The sequence below is a fragment of the Apium graveolens genome, chromosome 5 (assembly GCF_009905375.1).
Source record: "Apium graveolens cultivar Ventura chromosome 5, ASM990537v1, whole genome shotgun sequence".
Lineage (NCBI taxonomy): Eukaryota > Viridiplantae > Streptophyta > Magnoliopsida > Apiales > Apiaceae > Apium > Apium graveolens.
In genome coordinates, this window is record NC_133651.1 from 47,341,696 (window position 1) to 47,361,815 (window position 20,120).

The following is a 20,120-nucleotide window of genomic DNA, read 5'->3' on the forward strand; positions in this document are numbered from 1 at the left end:
CCAGTTGATTGGAATCAACTGCTCCTTTTCACCTGCTCTTATATTGGTTGATGCTTCATTTATCAGATCAATGCTGTCTTTGGCTGGTGGCTTGGTGAAAGTAATTGAAGGCATAATTACTTTGCTAACTTCAATGTTGAGCACTTTTTGCTCCCCCTCACTCCTAGAATTCTCTTTCTCCCCCTTTTTGTTATCAGCAAGTTGAGTAGAGGAGGTCTGTGCAGCCACCAGTTTCTGAAGCAAGTCTGTCTGTTGAGCTTGGTGTAGATGAATTGCTGTAAGAGATGCTTCCATAGCTGACATTCTTGTATCCAAGACATCTATCTTTGTGGCAAGATCGGAATTTTTCTTAAGTTGTCTCTTGATGTCAAGCATTGTAGCTTCTGGAAGTTTAGAGTCTATCTTGTCAGAAATGGGCGTTTTCATCTCATCAATATCAACTTTGATAATGTTGACATCTCGAGCTTGTTGAAAACCTTGAATTTGTTGTAGTTGTAGAGAGGCAAGATGTGCTTGAAGGAGCTTTTTGGTGTTGGCATTTGTGGTGGTTTGAAGAGCAAAATTTGTCTGATTTATGAGTTGAATCAGGGTTGTCTTGAAGTAGTGTTCATCACAGTGCTTTGAAAATGCCCATGATGGCATGCCTGATCTTGAACTGGAGCCTACTTCTCCCCTATATCCAATGGCTCTTCTTCACTATCTCCACCTTCACCTCCAAAGAATTCTTCTGAACCACCAGTCTCATAATCAACATCACCAGCTGTAGAGGGCAAAGCTATGATGGAATCCTTAGCTCTTAGCATTGACTGTATGGTGTGCACCAAGTTAAGCATCCTTTCTGCATTGTCATTGCCCTGTTCAGCTAGAAGTTGATATACTGGAACAGAGTGAGTAAATGTCTCAGCATCAAGGGAGGTGGAATCTATAATAGCTTGAGGTTGCTGAAATAGTCCCTCCCTGTCTGCATCCTGGACATTCATTAACTCACTTACAATAACATCCACCCTTATATCTTCAATACCTGCTTTTCTCTCATAATCTCTCTTTTCTTGCATCAAGGTCTCACCTTGGCTCCCCACCCTCACACCTCACCTTCACCATCTAAGGTGGGACTCCTCTCACTCTCTTTTGCCAATCCTGAATAAATGGATTGCATCTGTTCACTCATTTCCTCTCCTTTTTCGTGGGAGCAACCCAGACTCTCACTCATATTTTCACTCCCTTCCCTCAATCCTAGAAGTGATTGTACTACCACTAAGTCTTCTGCACTTGAGATAATTGAGGAAATTTGAAGTTGTGCAGAGACACTCGACGGATAGGGGACATCCGTTGGGGTAGTAGTTTGGCTAGCCGACGGATAACTGCTGTTTAGCTTATCCGTCGGGATACAATCACTACTCGACGGATGAACAATATCCATCGAGAGAATATGAATAAATGAGTTTGGAGTGGAAACTATTGTGGACTCTGTGCAGATTGATGAGAATTTTGGCACAGATGTCTCAACGGTTCCTGAAAGAATTGGCAAGTGAGCCAATAAATCATCCAAAAGATGATGCTCACTTGCACTAGATTTTGGCTTCCTCAACAGAGTTAAAGAAGGGGAATCAGGAATTGATGTGTTGATCATGTCCACATCTAGAGAGTTTGTGGGAGAATTTGGTGTTTTGGGTGCTTCTATTACTAAAGATTTTGGCTGTGACTCCATATTTATTGGAGCCACATCAAACTGACTTTGTGAAGGTACAGTGACTGTGTCTTTAGCACCAGTTTGCACAGTGTGTGTACCCTGTGCATCCCCAATGGTTTTTGATTTCTTCTTTCTAGCATAGGTTTGGGGTGAGCTTGTGTCCCTTACCCTTTTGGCATGTGCTCTTGGTTGAGAGCTTTGTTCAATAGTTACATCCTTTTGGGAGGATGCAACTAGAAATGAGCTTTTATCCTTATTAAGCACTGCAGTTTGTTGGGAAACTGCAGTGTAGCTAGGCTGGGAAACACTTACCTCTCCAACCTTATCCTTAGGATTTCTTTTATGTTCACCCTGTCCCTCACCTACCTTACCCACCTTCACACTCCCCTCTTTTGGTTTGGTAGATTTTGCAACTGGCATCTTTTGAGAGATACCAGAGGGGGCTTTCTTTGACTTGGATTTAGAAATTTTTGTTGATTGGGTAGCTTAGGTAGGCAACTGTTAGGACAATGACACAGTTGCCATAGCTACATTTGATTGCAAAGAAATTGAAGAAGTTGGAAGAGCAGGGACAGCTGAACTTTCCTCACTAACCTGAGGTGCTTCCATTACAGGGAAATAGAAGAGTGGCACCTCTTTGTGATGGTTTGCCCTGTTCAAATCTGCAATAATTCTTCTCTCTTGAACCCAACAATCTAGTTTGTTGGTTGGGTTCTTAAGCACAATTCCCTCAGAGAGGTGGTTAGCTAACATCATGAAAAATCTTGCATAGTAAACATTTTTACCCCTCTTATTTAACTCTCCTAACTTAAACCCCAACTCAAACAAAACAAGATCACTAAAGTTAAAGTACTTATCGATAACTAGCATGTAAAGCATGTTAAGCATAGAAATATTGACAGAATCAAAATTACTGATTTTACCAGAGAATACCTTAGTAACTACATTACATAGATAACTCCATTCCTTTCTAAGACCCAATCTCCTAATTTCACTTAACTTAGAAGTAGAGAGTGCATAGTTCATGGAGTTAAGCATATTAACAATGTCAGTGTCTGTGTGTGGTGAAGTTACAGTATTATCAGGAATTTTGAAACATGCTTTAACAACATCACCGTTAATACAGAATTCTTTACCTTTAATAGTGAGTGTGATGGTGTTATCAGTTGAGTTGTACACAGCAGTTGACCACATTTACTCAACAACCTCACAGAAGATGGTGGGTGATTCTAGCATGGCATGGTTGAGTTTGCAGTTCTTCACAAAATCCATCATTTTGTGGTAGTCACCAGACTGTTGAATCCCCTTGTTTACTAGAGCCGTAAAGTTGTTCTTCTCATAGATGAATCCAGTTTGTGACATGATCTTAACAACTGGTGCCATTGTTATAGAGTGGAAATTGCAGAGATAGAGATGATAATAGCTTTTGAGAAAGAGAGAATTTAAAGCAGAAGATTTGAGAATGATAAAAGAAAAGTAATGGAAATGAATTAAGCTTTTATACAATCTCAAAAATAACTGTAAAAAATAATAAAGTAAAATAAAGTAACCAATAAGAATTGCCCAAAATAGTCGTTTAAAAATAAACTATAAAAATTCCTTCAATTATCCGTCGTGTTATGCTTACAAACTGTAAGTATACTCGATGGATAATGTTCAGAGAATCAATGGCTAAGAATAAGACAATTCAACGGATGAGGATAAATCAGTTATCCGTCGAGTCATAAAATATTCCAGAAAAGTAATTGCCATTTATTTGATAATTGTATACCGACGGATGATCAAACTCGATGGATAATGATCATCCGTCGGGATGCAAATTTTGACTTAGCCAAAATTTCATCCAAGACTGAAAAATCAATTAAATTTCTGGCTGCATTACAACTTGCAAAATATCTTTAAAAATTTTAAGAATAATTTAGCATACCTAATTCACTTACCAACCTTGAAAAGGTGGATTCATCCAGTGGCTTGGTAAATATATCTGCAAGCTGCTTTTCACTTGGAACAAAATGTAGTTCCACAGTACCATTCATTACATGTTCCCTTATGAAGTGGTACTTGATGTCTATATGTTTTGTCCTTGAATGCTGTACTGGATTTTCAGTGATGGCAATTGCACTTGTGTTATCACAGAAAATGTGAATTCTTTCCACTTGCAGACCATAGTCTAGCAATTGGTTTTTCATCCACAAAATTTGTGCACAATAACTGCCAGCAATAATATATTCAGCTTCAGCTGTAGAAGTAGAAACTGAATTTTGCTTTTTACTGAACCAGGACACAATCTTGTTTCCTAGAAATTGACAGGTTCCTGTTGTACTTTTTCTATCAATTCTACACCCTGCATAATCTGCATCTGAATAACCAGTTAGATCAAAACCAGAATCTCTAGTACCAAATGCCAAGTTTTGGTGTTCCCTTAAGATATCTGAAAATTCTCTTAATAGCTACTAAGTGAGATTCTCTAGGATCAACCTGAAATCTAGCACATAAACATGTAGCAAACATTATATTTGGCCTACTAGCTATTAAGTACAGAAGTGAGCCAACCATGCTCCTATAACTTGAAATATCCACATACTTTTCAATAGTGTTTAATTCAAGCTTAGTTGCAGTGGCCATGGGAGTTTTTGCAGATATGCAATCCATTAGATCAAACTTCTTTAACAGATCATAAATGTATTTAGTTTGACTAATGAATATTCCATCACTAACTTGCTTAACTTGCAGACCAAGAAAGTAAGTTAGTTCTCCCATCATACTCATTTCATACTTACTTTGCATCAATTTGGCAAACTTTTTGCAAAGTTTTTCATCTGTAGAGCCAAAAATAATGTCATCTACATAAATTTGAACAAGTATACTAGAGCCATTAACATTTTTAAAGAATAAAGTTTTATCTACAGTACCTCTTGTGAAGTGATTTTCCAAAAGAAACTTTTAAAAAGTGTCATACCAGACTCTAGGTGCTTGCTTCAGTCCATAGAGTGCTTTCAATAGATAGTAGAAATAATCTGGGAAATTTGAGTCTTCAAAACCATGAGGCTGACTAACATAGACTTCCTCCTCCAAATCTCTATTTAGAAAGGCACTCTTGACATCCATTTGATAGACCTTGAAATTGGCATGGGCTGCATAGGCTAAGAAAATTCTGATGGCTTCAAGTCTTGCAACAGGAACAAATGTTTCATCAAAATCTATTCCTTCTTGTTGACAATAGCCCTTAGTAACCAATCTAGCTTTGTTCCTGACTACTATGCCATTTTCATCCAACTTGTTTCTGAATACCCATTTGGTGTCTATTGGATTCTTTCCTTTAGGCTTGGGCACCAGCTTCCACACCTTATTCCTCTCAAGTTGGTTTAGCTCTTCCTGCATAGCTAAAATCCAATCAGGATCCAACAAAGCTTCTTCTACCTTCTTTGGTTCTTCCTTAGAAAGAAAGCTGCTGTATAGACATTCTTCTTGAGTTGTTCTCCTTGTTTGAACTCTAGAAGATACATCACCTATGATAAGCTCAAAGGGATGATCCTTTGTCCATTTCCTTTGTTGAGGTAGATTAGCTCTAGATGAAGAGGCCTCATTGTTGTCTTGATGTGTGATTGAGTTTTGATTGTTTGAAACTCCCCCTGAGTTTATGGATCTTTGATTTGAGAGAGGGGAATTTTCTGTAAGTGATCTATTTTGACTTTCAGCTCCTTTTGATAACCCGACGGATGGTGAATTTTGAGTATCGACGGATGAGGCTCATTGTCTTTCGACGGATGATGCAGGTTGTCTACCGACGGATGATGCATTTTGTAACTCGACGAATGTTGACTTAACAGCTTCATTGGAGGTAGATTTTCCTGCACTATCCTTAGTAGTAGTTTCTTGATCACTTTCATCACTAACCATCTCCACATTGTCAAATTTGAGGCTCTCATGGTAATCTCCATCTTGTAGTCCTTCAATATTTTTATCATCAAACACAACATGTATTGATTCCACAATAATGTTGGTTCTCAGATTATAGACTCTGTATGCTTTACCAGCAGCATATCCAACAAAAATTCCTTCATCTGCTTTAACATCAAACTTCCCATTCTGATCAGTTTGATTTCTCAAGATATAACATTTACAGCCAAAAACATGAAGAAAATTTAGAGTTGGCTTCTTGTTCTTGAACAATTGATAGGGAGTCATGCATTTTGCTTGATTAACCAGAGAAATATTCTGAGTGTAGCATGCAGTATTTACAGCTTCAACCCAAAAATATTTTGGTAACTTAGACTCTTCAAGCATTGTCCTTGCAGCTTCAATAAGTGATCTGTTCTTCCTTTCTACAACTCCATTTTGTTATGGAGTTCTTGCTACTGAAAACTCATGCATAATCCCATTTTCTTCACAGAATGCTCTCATAGTAGAATTCTTGAACTCAGTTCCATTGTCACTCCTGATTCTTCTAACTTTGAAATCAGGAGGATTATTGACTTTCCTTATGTGATTGATAATGATTTCACTAGCCGCATCTTTAGACTTTAGGAAATATGCCCAAGAGAACTTTGAGAAATCATCAACAATTACTAAGCAAAATCTTTTCCTTGAAATTGACAATACATTGATTGGTCCAAACAAATCCATGTGTAGCAGTTGTAAAGGTTCTTTATTTGATGAATTAAGCTTCTTTCTGAATGATGCTTTGATCTGCTTTCCTTTTTGGCAGGCATCACACAATCCATCCTTAGAAAACTCCACTTGAGGAATGCCTCTAACCAGTTCTTTCTTTACAAGTTCATTCATGGTCTTGAAGTTTAGATGGGATAGCTTCTTATGCCATAACCAACTTTCATCTTGACTTGCTTTACTGAGAAGACAAGTAACATATTCTGCATTTGATGAGTTGAAGTCAGCTAGGTACACATTTCCTTTTCTCACTCCAGTGAGAACAACTTTGTTGCTTCTTTTGTTTGTCACAACACAGGCTTCTGAGTTGAAGGTTACTGAATTGCCTTTATCACAAAGCTGGCTGATACTCAACAAGTTGTGCTTGAGACCATCCACTAAGGCAACCTCTTCAATGATGACATTATCTTTTAAAATCAACCCATATCCCAGAGTATAACCCTTGCTGTCATCTCCAAAAGTGATACTTGGGCCAGCTCTCTCCTTGAAGTCTGTGAGCAGGGTAGAATCACCAGTCATGTGTCTTGAACAACCACTATCCAAGTACCATAGATTCTTTCTGTTTCCTTGATTACTTGAAGAACTTGTTTCTGTTTCATCATACTTGGCCATTAGGGCTAGATTGACATAGCTGACTTCCTCATCCTCATCCAGACCATCTGCTGCCCAGTCATTTTCTTGTGTAATGAAAGCCCTTTCCTTTTGTTTGAGCAACTCAAAGTATTTTTGTTTATAATCCACAGGCTCAAACTTTTTCTTGCTGGAATATGACTTTTTACACTCACTGGCAAAGTGCCCTGCCAAGCCACATTTGAAACATTTGAATTTGATTTATCCACCATGTTTCTATTTGACTTAGCTGCTCCAAAGTTCTTCTTGAACTTGAGCTTGGCAAATCTTCTGGAAAGAAATGCTAGATGTTCATCAATATCTTCCATGACATCTTGGCTCAAAAAATATTCATTTTCTGCTACCAGCCCCTTGCCCTTGTTTTCACAGACCTTTGAAGTTGATTCAACAGCTTCCATCTTCATCTCCTTCTCTTTCTCTAACTCAGTAACTAGTGTAATGGATCCTCCTTTCTTCTTTCCTCTCTCCATCCTCTCATCTTGCTCTATTTCAAGCTCATAAGTTTTCAGGATGCCATACAGTCTCTCCAAAGTAAACTCCTTGTAATCTTGAGAGTTTCTCAATGAGACTGTCATAGGTTTCCATTCCTTTGGAAGAGATCTAAGGAACTTAAGATTGGAGTCTTTTGTCTGATAGACCCTTCCATGCAACTTCAGAGCATTTAGTAGTTTTTGAAATCTACTAAAAATGTCAGTGAGAGACTAACTGTCTTCACTATGAAAGTGCTCATATTGCTGAATTAGCAGTTGCATCTTGTTTTCTCTAACTTGTTCAGTGCCATCACAGATAATCTATATAGTATCCCAAACTTCCTTGGCAGTTTTGCAATTGATGATGTTGTCAAACATGTCACCATCAACTCCATTGAACAGAATATTCATGGCCTTCTTATCCTTCCTGACTTGTTCAATATCAGGATCAGACCATTCATGCCTTGGCTTGGGGACAGATGGCTCATTTCCAGTTGCAGCTCTCATTGGTACATGAGGGCCTCTTTCTATGCAATCTACATAGGCCTCATCTTGAGAAAGTAAATGAAGATGCATTTTTACCTTCCAGTGATGGTAATTATCTTTATCCAGAAAATGAATCTTAACTCCAACATCCTTCTTGTTAATCTTGCTGTTTTGTTATGATCTTTAAACTCTTTGTTTATCAAGAGCTTGCTCTGATACCATTTGTTAGTCCCTAACAATGCAACAAGAATTACAGAAGCGGGTTTGAATGGAATTCTTGAAACTTTTTCTTGGTTTAAAAGTGTTCTAACTTAAAATATATATCTATGTGAATTGATTTGCAAAGTGCGGAATAATAACTTGGAATGAATCAAAACACAAGTAATTAAAAACACAAGTCTTTAAAAACTTTCTGATGGATTTGAATATATCCACCAGAGATATATATTATATCAAGAGAACTCTGTGTAGCTAAATTAGCTCACAGCTGCTTACAAATATGAACAACTAAGTTTTCAGAGAAATGCTAAGAAATACAGCTTACAAATGTTTCTCTCAGAAAAGTGTTCTTAGTCTTGTTCTTGTTCTATTTGCTACTTCTTGGTTTATATATCACCAAGATTACAAAGTAATAAGACAAGATAATAAAACAAAACCTATCAAGTCTAATACTCTGCAGCTTTAATACTCTATTCCAGCATCTTTGAATATCTTCATAATAGCATGGAAATGGCAATGCTTCTTTGTTTTCAAAAACCCAGTTGAATATGATTCTACATTCCTTTTGTATACACTCGACGCATGTGACTGTGTTGTCACTGTCAACGGATATTTGAATTGATCATCCGTTGAGTACATGATCATCCGTCGAGTTGTCTTGTTGATCATCCGTCGAGTAGCTATTTGGCACTTGACTTCATTTCATTTATGCAGAATTACAAGACATCAATTATGTACATTTAATCAACCTATTCTGCATATCTAATTAAAGTCAACATGACTTATATGCTACTACATAATCTATACAAAGATGTATGCAGAAATGTGCTACAGACTTATTATTACATGAGCTACTCACTCGATGGATAACAAATCATTATCCGTCGGGACTATAATGAGTCATCCGTCGGGACAATAATGAGTCATCCATCGGGACTGTAATGAGTCATCCACCGGGACTATATTTGCTTATCCGTCGAGTGCTACATTTTTCACTAAGTTAAATCTACTAAGGTGTTTTGTTAATGAAATCATCAAGTTCACACCATATCCACAACAAATAGCCTTATTGTTCTTAACCTTAGCATGTAATGGTGATGACACTAATCAGACAACACGAAACTGCTAAATGCCAACTTTCGTTGCACGAATAACATACTACCAGACATCCACAAAAGAGATAGAAGCTGAACAAACACCAATTATATTGAGACCCTATATATCTATAGAATTTGACAACATAATGGTTTAATGCACAAGTTATCTATCGTGATTACATGGGGAAAGTAAGATGGTTAAAATTACCTACGAATCATGCATAATAATAACACATGAACCAATTCTAGCATGGAAAGTTCTAAATCCTTAAATTCACTGTCGCTTCATTAAAGATTAACACGCTATCTTATAAGTTCGCGATGCTCATAAGACGAATAAGCACAACCGATACTAGGTTATCATAAAATCACCACACACCAAGGAATCAAAATAAATTAACTAAAGAAATCCATAAATAAATCCATTAGAACCCCACGATAACGATTAGCTCATAATTGAACTCATCATCAACACGGATCCTGATTAAAGCATGGTATAATAAACGTAGTCTTTATACTGAATAAATAATAAACCAAGTACGAAACAAGAGTATAGGTTCACGAATAAGAAAACTAGCATCCAAAGTTATAACTTAGAACAAAGAATCACAAGTATAAACTAGGTCTTGATCAGCGCGGGCGCACGCTTGATCAGCGCGGGCGCGCTGTGTCTCTGTACTTCGAGCGCGGCCGCGCTATGACAGCGGGGCCGCGCTATGACAGCACGGGCGCGCTATGACAGCACGGGCGCGCTAGCCTTCTGGAGAAAATTGCAATTTTCTTCTATTATTGCTGCAATGAGTTGGTTTTCACGAGCTTTATTTCTTGAACACCATCCAAACACCATATTAGCATAAAATCAATGCTAATTCACCTGAATTCCGTATTAATGTCTTAAATGCAAAAACACTAGAAAACACTTTAAAACACCAACAACTTGAGTACAATAACACCAATTCAAATCTTAATGGAGCGTTATAAAGTGTCATAAATGCCACTCAACATACCCCCGAACTTGAATAGATGCCTGTCCTCAAGCATAAACAGACTCAAAGAACAAGAAATAAAAATGCATGAATGCAACTAAATGAATGCAACGATCCCCATAAAATAACTAACCAATCAACAAGCAACATCTCAACAAATGCAGTTATTCGCATAAAGATCAATCAACTTACAAACCAGAGACGTGCGTGTGTGCAAATGCTTACAGATATACTATCGCAACTAGATCAATAATCATGACTCACTACTCATCAAAGCAATCGCAATGTTATAAATAAAATAAAAGCTAGACTCAAAATAACGTATAACACTTCAATTCTTATATTGGAGTTTTATATGGATTCCTGATTTTATTCACAACAAAACAACAAAAGTATGCTTATTTGACCGTACAATGAGTGAGGTCCATAAAAGACTTATACAATAGTACCCATGTAGCGAGCGTTAGGTTAGTGGATCCCAGACTATAAAAGCCTTAGGTCACTAGGCACAAAGTCCCCTAAGAACTTAATAAGTTGAGTACTAAAGAGCCCACTCGTGATCAATTATATATAACACTTATTTTTTTCTTTTTTTTTCTTTTTTTTTATCACAAATTTCTGAACGAGTGCATTTCGCTCCATCTCGTTCAACCCTAGACTACTCATATAAATATGACCCGGCTATTAGCAATTTGACACCTAGCCACAACAACTAGAAATGAAATCCAATTTTCTCCAATTTTTAAAAATCCATGCTATTTTATCATTAAGAGAATATCCTAAATTCTAAATATAAACAAGCGATTAAACTTCGACAAACAAACAAACCATGGTCATGATCTGGCACTCAAGAAACCTATTAGACTTAGTGAAATACAATTGTCTCTAGCATGCAAATCAATTCGATATGATTTAACATCACTAAACACGACATCACTACACTAACATCAATATCACAAGTCAATCGGAAAAATCATCTAAGGGATCATGTTATCATGCAAATACATGAACTATATGAACAAACTATCATAAAAACTATAAAAAAAACTACATGGTAAAATATACAACTATATGCACTAAGCTATCATGAATATGCAAACTAATATGCGACTCACACAAAACATATTCCTTCAACTACTACCCCCAAACTTAATAGTTTCACTATCCTTAGTGAAGGTAATAGTAAGGAACCAGGCATACCTATTCCGAATCAGGATCCTCACCCTCAACGGGTGGAGTCTCAGGCGTGTCTGGAGGTGGATACACGGAGTCCTCACCAAATACTAGCCACTGGATGTCAACACATGTGGCTCTGAATGCAGTCCCCAACGTCTGGGTGAGATCACATGCAAACCGACTATGAATGTCATGTATCACATCCATCATCCTCGCTAGACGCCTATACTGCGCCATGCTCATACCAACTCTAATATCCGCTCCTGCTTCCTCCTGCTCCTGCTGTGATGGACCAGCCTCTTCACCTAACTGAGATCTCCAAGTAGCCCTGCTCGTCTGAGTCACCCCAGCAGCTGGCCTCCCAACAGGAAGATGGTCAAAAGAATATTCAAGCCCTCTCAAATCAGGTTTGCCTCCATCTCACTCTTGCATCGTCGCTAAAGTGGTGCTGTCAATCGGAGCACTCGGAATCTGGAGCTGCTCGTGTGCTGGCCAATGAACACCAACTGCCAAGCATAACTTCATCACAATGGACACATAGGGTATGGAACCCGTAGTACTCCATCGAAAAAATCTCAGAATACCCTGGTAAATAACCATCCCAATGTCCACATAATCACCCTGAAGAATACCCCACAACAGTCGTGCACGCTCCACAGTCACATCATGCACATGATAAGATGACAAGATGTTAGCATAAATAAACGTATTCTATACACGAGCAAACCTATTCATGATCGAAGTAGGGAATATGGAATAATCAATCGTTCCCCTCTTGAACTTCCAATAAGTATCAGGTGTGCACAGAGTAGCAACAATCAATTCTAAATCAAAATCCTTCAAAGTTTTATCATTCCAGGTGTCCTGACCGGGCCTCCTCATAGGCTGATCAATCACCCTCCTTATCGCATCAGCACTGTACTCCACCTTCATCCCCTCAACCACAGTGAAACCATTCTTCTTTGCCTTTGCATTAGCATAACACTCTCGAACAACACTCATGGGCACAACAACGGGTGCCTCGCAAAAAGCAACCCAGCCCATCTCCAAGATCATCTCCAACAACCTACCATCCTTCCCCGATGGAAGAAAACCACGCTCCTTGGCTATAGGCTTCGAGAGAAGCCTCGTATACTCTGCTTCCGCCTCGGGAGTTGAAAACCTTGGCCCCACACCACCTGCACTCAAAGAATCGGTGGTGCTGCTGCTTACTTAAGTTCTTTGTCTCTTGGGTGCCATTGGGATTGAATAAAAGAGAATAAGAGATAAGTGTTTGAGAGAGAATTGTGTTTGAGAATTTGAGAAGTGGTGGAGAAGTTTGTGTATAAGTGTATGTATATATAGGAGATGAGAAGAGAATTAGATATGGAATAGAAGTGAGAATTGATTATGTGAATAGTGGGAATAATGGGTTTGATTTGGAGAGGGAAATTTGGGATGTGGAAGAGTAAAATTTGGGTAGGAATTGATTTTTAAAAGAAGCCCCCGATTTCCTCTTTATTCCCAGCATTATATTTTTTTCAGAAATCGGGGGTCAGCGCGGCCGCGCGCTATCTCAGCGCGGCCGCGCCGTGCTTCTATTGTTTCAACGCGGCCGCCCCGGTAGGTAGCGCGGGCGCGCTATGTCTCTAGAGAATTGGCACGGCCGCCCCGCTTCCTCAGTGCGGGCGGTAGCGAGCGGGCGCGCCGTGCTTCTATTATTTCAGCGCGGCCGCCCCGTTAGGCAGTGCGGGAGCGCTCTGTCTCTAGAGAATCGGCACTGCTGCCCCGCTTCCTCAGCGCGGGCGCGCCGTGCCACTGTAGTTGGCCCCAATTTTTTTTTGATTTTTCTGTGTTTTTCTCCTTTCTTTCTTCTTCCTCTATCTACTGATATACAACAAACTTGCGTTGCATCCCAAGAAGCGCTTGCTTTACGTCGTTAGCTTGACGTAAAAACTCGAGATCAAACAGACAATAAAACGGCACTAACCACCTCGCGGTTTGCTGTGTCACCATAGTAATGCTTCAACCTCTGGCCATTTAATTTGAATGCTTGGCCCGGATCATTCTCAGAAATTTCCACCGCTCCATGTGGAAACACAGTTTTGACAACAAACGGCCCTGACAACCTCGACTTCAACTTTCCAGGAAAAAGACGGAGACGAGAGTTGAACAAAAGTACTTGTTGCCCCGACACAAATAATTTGAGTACTAGACCCCTATCGTGCCACCTCTTGACTTTCTCCTTATACATTTTGTTATTTTCATATGCTTGAAGTCAAAACTCGTCGAGTTCATTCAATTGAAGCATCCTCTTCTTTCCCGCTGCGTCCAAATCAAGATTCAATTTCTTCAAATCCCAATACGCTTTATGCTCGAGCTCTACCAGCAAATGACACCCCTTACCATAAACCAACTGATACGCTGACATCCCTAGCGTAGTCTTGTACACTGTTCGATACGCCCAAACAGCTTCATCAAGCTTCAAAGACCAATCTTTTCTCGATGGACACACAACTTTCTCTAAAATGTGCTTGATCTCTCTGTTAGATACCTCAGCTTGTCCATGCGTCTGAGGATGATAAGCCGTAGCAATGCGATGATTCACATTATACCTTTGCATCATAGCAGTGAACTTACAATTGGAGAAATGCGACCCCTCATCACTGATTATGAATCTTGGAGTTCCAAATCTTATGAATATCTGCTTGTGAAGAAAATTCAGCACTATCGTCGCATCGTTCATTGGAAACGCCTTAACTTCAACCCATTTCGACACATAATCAACCGCCAACAAGATATACTGATTGTTACGAGATGAGACAAATGGCCCCATGAAGTCTATTCCCCAAACATCGAAGTCTTCAACCTCGAGAAGCACATTAAAAGGCATCTCATCTCTCTTTGATATATTACCCACACGTTGACATCGATCACATTTCAAAATGAACTGATGAGCATCTTCAAACAAAGTCAGCCAAAAGAAACATGCATGAAGAATACGAGATGCTGTCTTTTCTTCACCATAATGTCCGCCATAAACCGTTGAGTGGCAATCTCGCAAGATCCCCCCCCTCGTTTCACTGTAAGGAATACATCTCCTGATGATTTGGTCAGCTCCTTGTCAAAAAAGAAACGGCTCATCCCACATATACCACTTCACTTCATGTAGAAACTTCTTCCTTTGAGCGAAAGTCAACTCTGGAGGCATAACGTTACTCACAATTTAGTTCACAATGTAGGCCACGGTTCTTCTGCTTGCACTCCAAAAAACTGCTCATCATGAAAAGATTCGCTAATCAACGACTTATCTTGTGAAGTAGTAATTAGATTTTCTAGACCCGAGAGATGATCGACAACTTGATTTTCAGTCCCTTTTCTATCCTTGATCTCTAATTCAAACTCCTGAAGTAAAAGAACCCATCGAATCAATCTAGGCTTCGAGTCCTTCTTCGAGACGAGATATCGAATGTCGGCATGATCAGTGAAAACTTTCACCTTCGCCCCAAGCAAATAAGATCGAAATTTCTCAAACCCATAGACAATAGCCAAAAGTCCTTTCTGAGTAGTGGTGTAGTTCAGTTGAGCACCATTAAGAGTATTACTAGCATAGTAGACTACATGAAATATGTTGTTCTTCCTTTTCCAAAAAACTGCTCCCATTGCATAGTCACTTGCATCGCACATCATTTTAAATGGTTCGGACCAATCAGGTGCAGTTATGATAGGTGCCGTGATTAAACTCTTCTTCAGTGTCTCAAAAGCAGTGAGGCACTCGTCATCAAACTTGAAAGGAACATCTTTCTCTAGAAAATTGCACAACGACTTCGAAATCTTAGAGAATTCCTTGATGAAACGCCTATAGAAACCCGCATGACCAAGAAAACTGCAAATTCCCGTAAAAGAAATTGGTGGAGAAAGATTTTCAATAACCCCCACCTTGGATTTGTCCACCTCAAGGCCCTTACTAGAAACCTTGTGACCAGGAATGATGCCTTGGTGCACCATAAAATGACATTTCTTCCAATTGAGAACCAAATTGGTCTCAACGCACCTTTTCAGCACTAACCCAAGTTTGTGCAAGCATTCATCATAGGAAGTTCCAAAGACTGAGAAATCGTCCATGGACACTTCTACATTATTACCAATCATATCAGAGAAGATAACCATCATACATCTCTGAAAAGTGGCTGGTGCTCCAAATAGCCCAAAAGAAACTCTCCGGAATGTAAAAGTACCAAAAGGACATGTGAATGTAGCTTTCTCTTGATCTTCTGGAGCGATGCAGATCTGATTATATCCCGAATAGCCATCCAGAAGACATTAGTAATCATGCCCAACCAATATATTAAGCATCTGATCAATGAAAGGAATAGGGAAGTGATCCTTCCTTATAGCCTTGTTTAGCTTCCTATAATCCATGCAAATTCTCCACCCTGTGACTGTTCGTGTAGGAATAAGCTCATTCTTCTCATTAGCTACCACAGTGATACCACCTTTCTTTGGCAGACACTAAACTGGGCTCACCCATGAACTGTCAGAAATAGGACAGATGATCCCTGCATCTAGACACTTGTGGATTTCCTTCTTCACAACCTCTTTCATGATCGGATTTATCCTTCTATGTTGCTCAACAGTAGGCTTGCTTCCTTCCTCTAGCAGAATTTTTTGCATACAATAAGAATGGTTGATTCCCTTGATATCTGTTATCGTCTATCCAATTGCCGATTTGAATTCTCTCAGAATTCTCAAGAGTTTTTCCTCATCGCTACCTGAAAGGTCAGATGCAATAATAACAGGCAAAGTAAATGCATCACCTAAAAAATGCATACCTCAAATGTTCAGGTAAAGGCTTAAGCTCAAGAGTTGAGCTTCCTCAATAGATGGTTTGAGGCGCTTTGGAGAACTTTTCAGCTCTTCCAATCCAAGAGATTCAAAAGGCATATCCATCTTCCTCTTCCAGAGAGAAGCATTCAAATATTATAAGTGCTCTTCACCTTCATCATCTTCACTATCGGAATTCCCCAACAAGGCTTTTTCTAAGGCATCAGGCCTTAGCAATCCATCGAGTTCAGAATTAACCACAGAATCGACCATCTCTACATTAAAACACTCCTCATTTTCTGTAAGGAATTTCATGGCATTGAACATATTAAAAGTTACATCCTGATTCATCACTCGTATGGTGAGCTCACCTTTCTGCACATCTATCAAGGTTCGGCCAGTAGCCAAGAAAGGTATTCCCAAGATTATGGGAATCTTCTTATCCTCCTCGAAATCAAGAATTATAAAATCAGCAGGGAAGATGAGTTTATCCACCTTGACCAAGACATCCTCCATAATACTCGCCCATATGTAATAGAACAGTCGGCCAACTGTAAAGTCATATAAGTAGGCTTTGGATCAGGTAAGTCCAACTTCTTGAAGATTGACAAGGGCATCAGATTGATGCTAGCTCCCAAGTCACATAGACACTTGTTAAATGACACATTCCCAATGGTACAAGGAATAGTGAAGCTTTCAAGATCTTTAAACTTCAGAGGCAATATCTATTACAGCATCGAACTGCATTCCTTCGTGAGAGCAACGGTCTCCAAGTCATCAAGCTTCACTTTCCTAGAGAGAATACCTTTCATGAACTTCGCGTAACTAGGCATTTGTTCAAAAGTTTCAGCGAAAGGTATGTTGATGTAAAGTTTCTTGAACACCTCCAGAAACTTCGTAAACTGCTTATCCAGCTTTTTCTTTTGCAGCCTCTTAGGAAAGGGAGGTGGATGATAGATCTGTTTCCCCCCTGTATTGCCCTCAGGAGGAGTGTGCTTAACAGTAGTCTTCCTTAATTCCATTTCTACTTCCTTCTGCACTTCTTCTTCTTTAGCCTAAACTTCAGATTCTGGAGACTAAGCCTTTTCAGGATTCGCAACCTTACCAAACCTCAATGTAATTGCCTTAACATGTTCCTTAGCTTCCTTCTTGCCTGACACTTCAATATTGCTCGAAAGCGTGCCAGGTTGACGATTCAGTAATGCATTAGCAATTTGCCCAATATGATTCTCCAAAGTCTTGATAGAAACAGTTTGGCTCTTGCACATGAGCCTCAACTCCTCTAATTCAGATTTTTCATTAGCTTGTGGTAACTGCTGAGGTTGAAGTTGTTGTCTAGGGGCATATTGCGGTTGCTAAAAACCAGGAGGGTTATACTGTTTTGCTGTGTATGGCTGATAAGATTGTTGCACTGCATTCTGATTGTTACTCCAGCTGAAGGTAGGATGATTATGGTTATTTGGATGATAAGTGGATGGAGCTTGCTGCTGTGATCTCTGAAAGTTGCTCACAAATTGAACTGATTCGCTAGAAATAGCACACTGCTCAGTTTCATGTGCCCCCGCACAAATCTCACATGCACTAGTGATTTGATTAACTTCATAATTAGCCAAAGAGTCCACTTTCATCGTCAAAGCTTGAAGTTGAGTAGCTATAATAGTAGCTGTATCCACTTCCAGAATTCCTGCTACTTTACCTTGCAACATTCTTTGCGTAGGGTTTTGGTATTCATTAGCTTCCATTAGCTCAATCAACTCATAAGCTTCATTATAGCTTTTGGCCCATAAGGCTCCACTAGACGCTGCATCGAGCATAGGTCTAGATTGTGCGCCTAAATCATTGTAGTAACAATTTATAATCATCCAATCAGGCATTCCATGGTGTGGGCACTTCCTTAACATCTCCTTGTATCGATCCTAAGCCTCACACAGAGATTCTCAAGTTTGCTGCGCAAACTGAGTAAGAGCATTCCTGATTGCAGCAGTCTTCGCATTAGAAAAGAATTTAGTGAGAAAGTTTTGAGCAAGATCCTCCCATTTGGTGATAGACCCCGGTGGTAGATAATGTAAGCAACACTTTGCTTTATCCCTCAGAGATAATGGGAAGAGCCGTAGCTTGATAGCATCTTCAGTCACCCCATTAAACTTGAAAGTGTCATAGATCTCGATGAAATCCCTGATGTGCACGTTGGGGTCTTCTGTAGGAGAAACCCCAAACTGAACTGAGTTCTGTATTATCTGAATCATGCTCGACTTGATCTCAAAAGTGTTAGCCGAGATGGATGGTCTGATTATGCTTGACTGAATATCATTGATCTTAGGCTGAGAGTAGTCCATCAAAACCTTAGGAATTTCTGCTTGATCTCCCATCTCTATTAAAGCTGGTTCCTCGACTTTCTCTTCTTCTTCTTCTTCTTCTTCTACTTTCTCTCCGTCCTTAAAAACTTCCCTACGTACCACTACAGCTTCTTCCTCGGCTTGATCCAGAGTTCTCTTACGAGCCCGCGAACGCGTATGCATACACGCTCGTTAGAGTACCTGAAACACGACAAGGAAAAGAGTAGCTAAGTAACAATGTCTGAGTCAATGAACTTTAACGATCACTGATGAAAAACACATAAACAAAAAGTTAATATCGAGTCCCCGGCAACGGCGCCAAAAACTTGTTAGTCGCTAAACATGCGCTAATAATTCACGCAAGTATACATGATCGCAAGTAATATAGAATTATTTTTAGTTCGTTCCCACAAGGACTGGTTTAGGTTAACTTTGTGATTTATGCACTTATGCAACAATGATATGGCTATTATTTAATGCTAAGATGAATAACAAATTGGGTTTCTGATTATAACTACGATTAACTATTGAGAATTATACTAGAGAACATAAACTAGGAGATTAAAGAGAGTTGAATAATATATACACAAATATGGGATTCTAACTTCATTAAATACTTCATTCAATAGCCTTATTGTTCTTAACCTTAGCATGTAATGGTGATGACACTAATCAGACAACACAAAACTGCTAAATGCCAACTTTCGTTGCACGAATAACATACTACCAGACATCCACAAAAGAGATAGAAGCTGAATAAACATCAATTATATTGAGACCTTATATATCTATAGAATTTAACAACATAATGGTTTAATGTACAAGTTATCTATCGTGATTACATGGGGAAATTAAGATGGTTAAAATTACCTACGAATCATGCATAACAATAACACATGAACCTATGCTAGCATGGCAAGTTCTAAATCCTTAAATTCACTGTCGCTTCATTAAAGATTAATACGCTATCTTATAAGTTCGCGACACTCATAAGACGAATAAGCACAACTGATACTAGGTTATCATACAATCACCACACACTAAGGCATCGAAACAAATTAACTAAACAAATCCATAAATAAATCCATTAGAACCCCACGATAACGATTAGCCCATAATCGGACTCATCATCAACGTGAGTTCCGATGAAAGCATGGTATAATAAACGTAGTCTTTATACTGAATAAATAATAAACCAAGTATGAAACAAGAGTATAGGTTCACGAATAAGAAAACTAGAATCCAAAGTTACAACTTAGAACAAAGAATCACAAGTATAAACTAGGTCTTCTTCGCCTTCGTTGAATTATGCTAAAACGGTCTTATTACGCCTTCTCCTTGTGCTCTGGTACGTCTCCTTATGAAAAACAACCTAAATTTAAATATATATAACAGCCCATGCATAGTAGAAGTCCTCCAATCAGAAGCCCAATATAATCAGGATTTAAATTTCCCGACCGGGCGCGTCCGTGCGCTTGATCAGCATGGGCGCACTGTGTCTCTGTACTTCGAGCGTGGGCGCGCGCTATGACAGCGCGGGCGCGCTGGCCTTCTGGAGA

At 39.2% G+C, this 20,120-nt stretch overlaps 1 non-coding gene across 1 annotated transcript; it reads left to right on the forward strand.

Moving 5' to 3' along the window:
• The first annotated feature begins 18,097 nt into the window (after positions 1 to 18,097).
• Positions 18,098 to 18,204, forward strand: LOC141663307 (small nucleolar RNA R71). Its single transcript, XR_012551387.1, has one exon. It is a non-coding gene; the product is annotated as a small nucleolar RNA R71 (small nucleolar RNA).
• Positions 18,205 to 20,120: the final 1,916 nt, after the last annotated feature.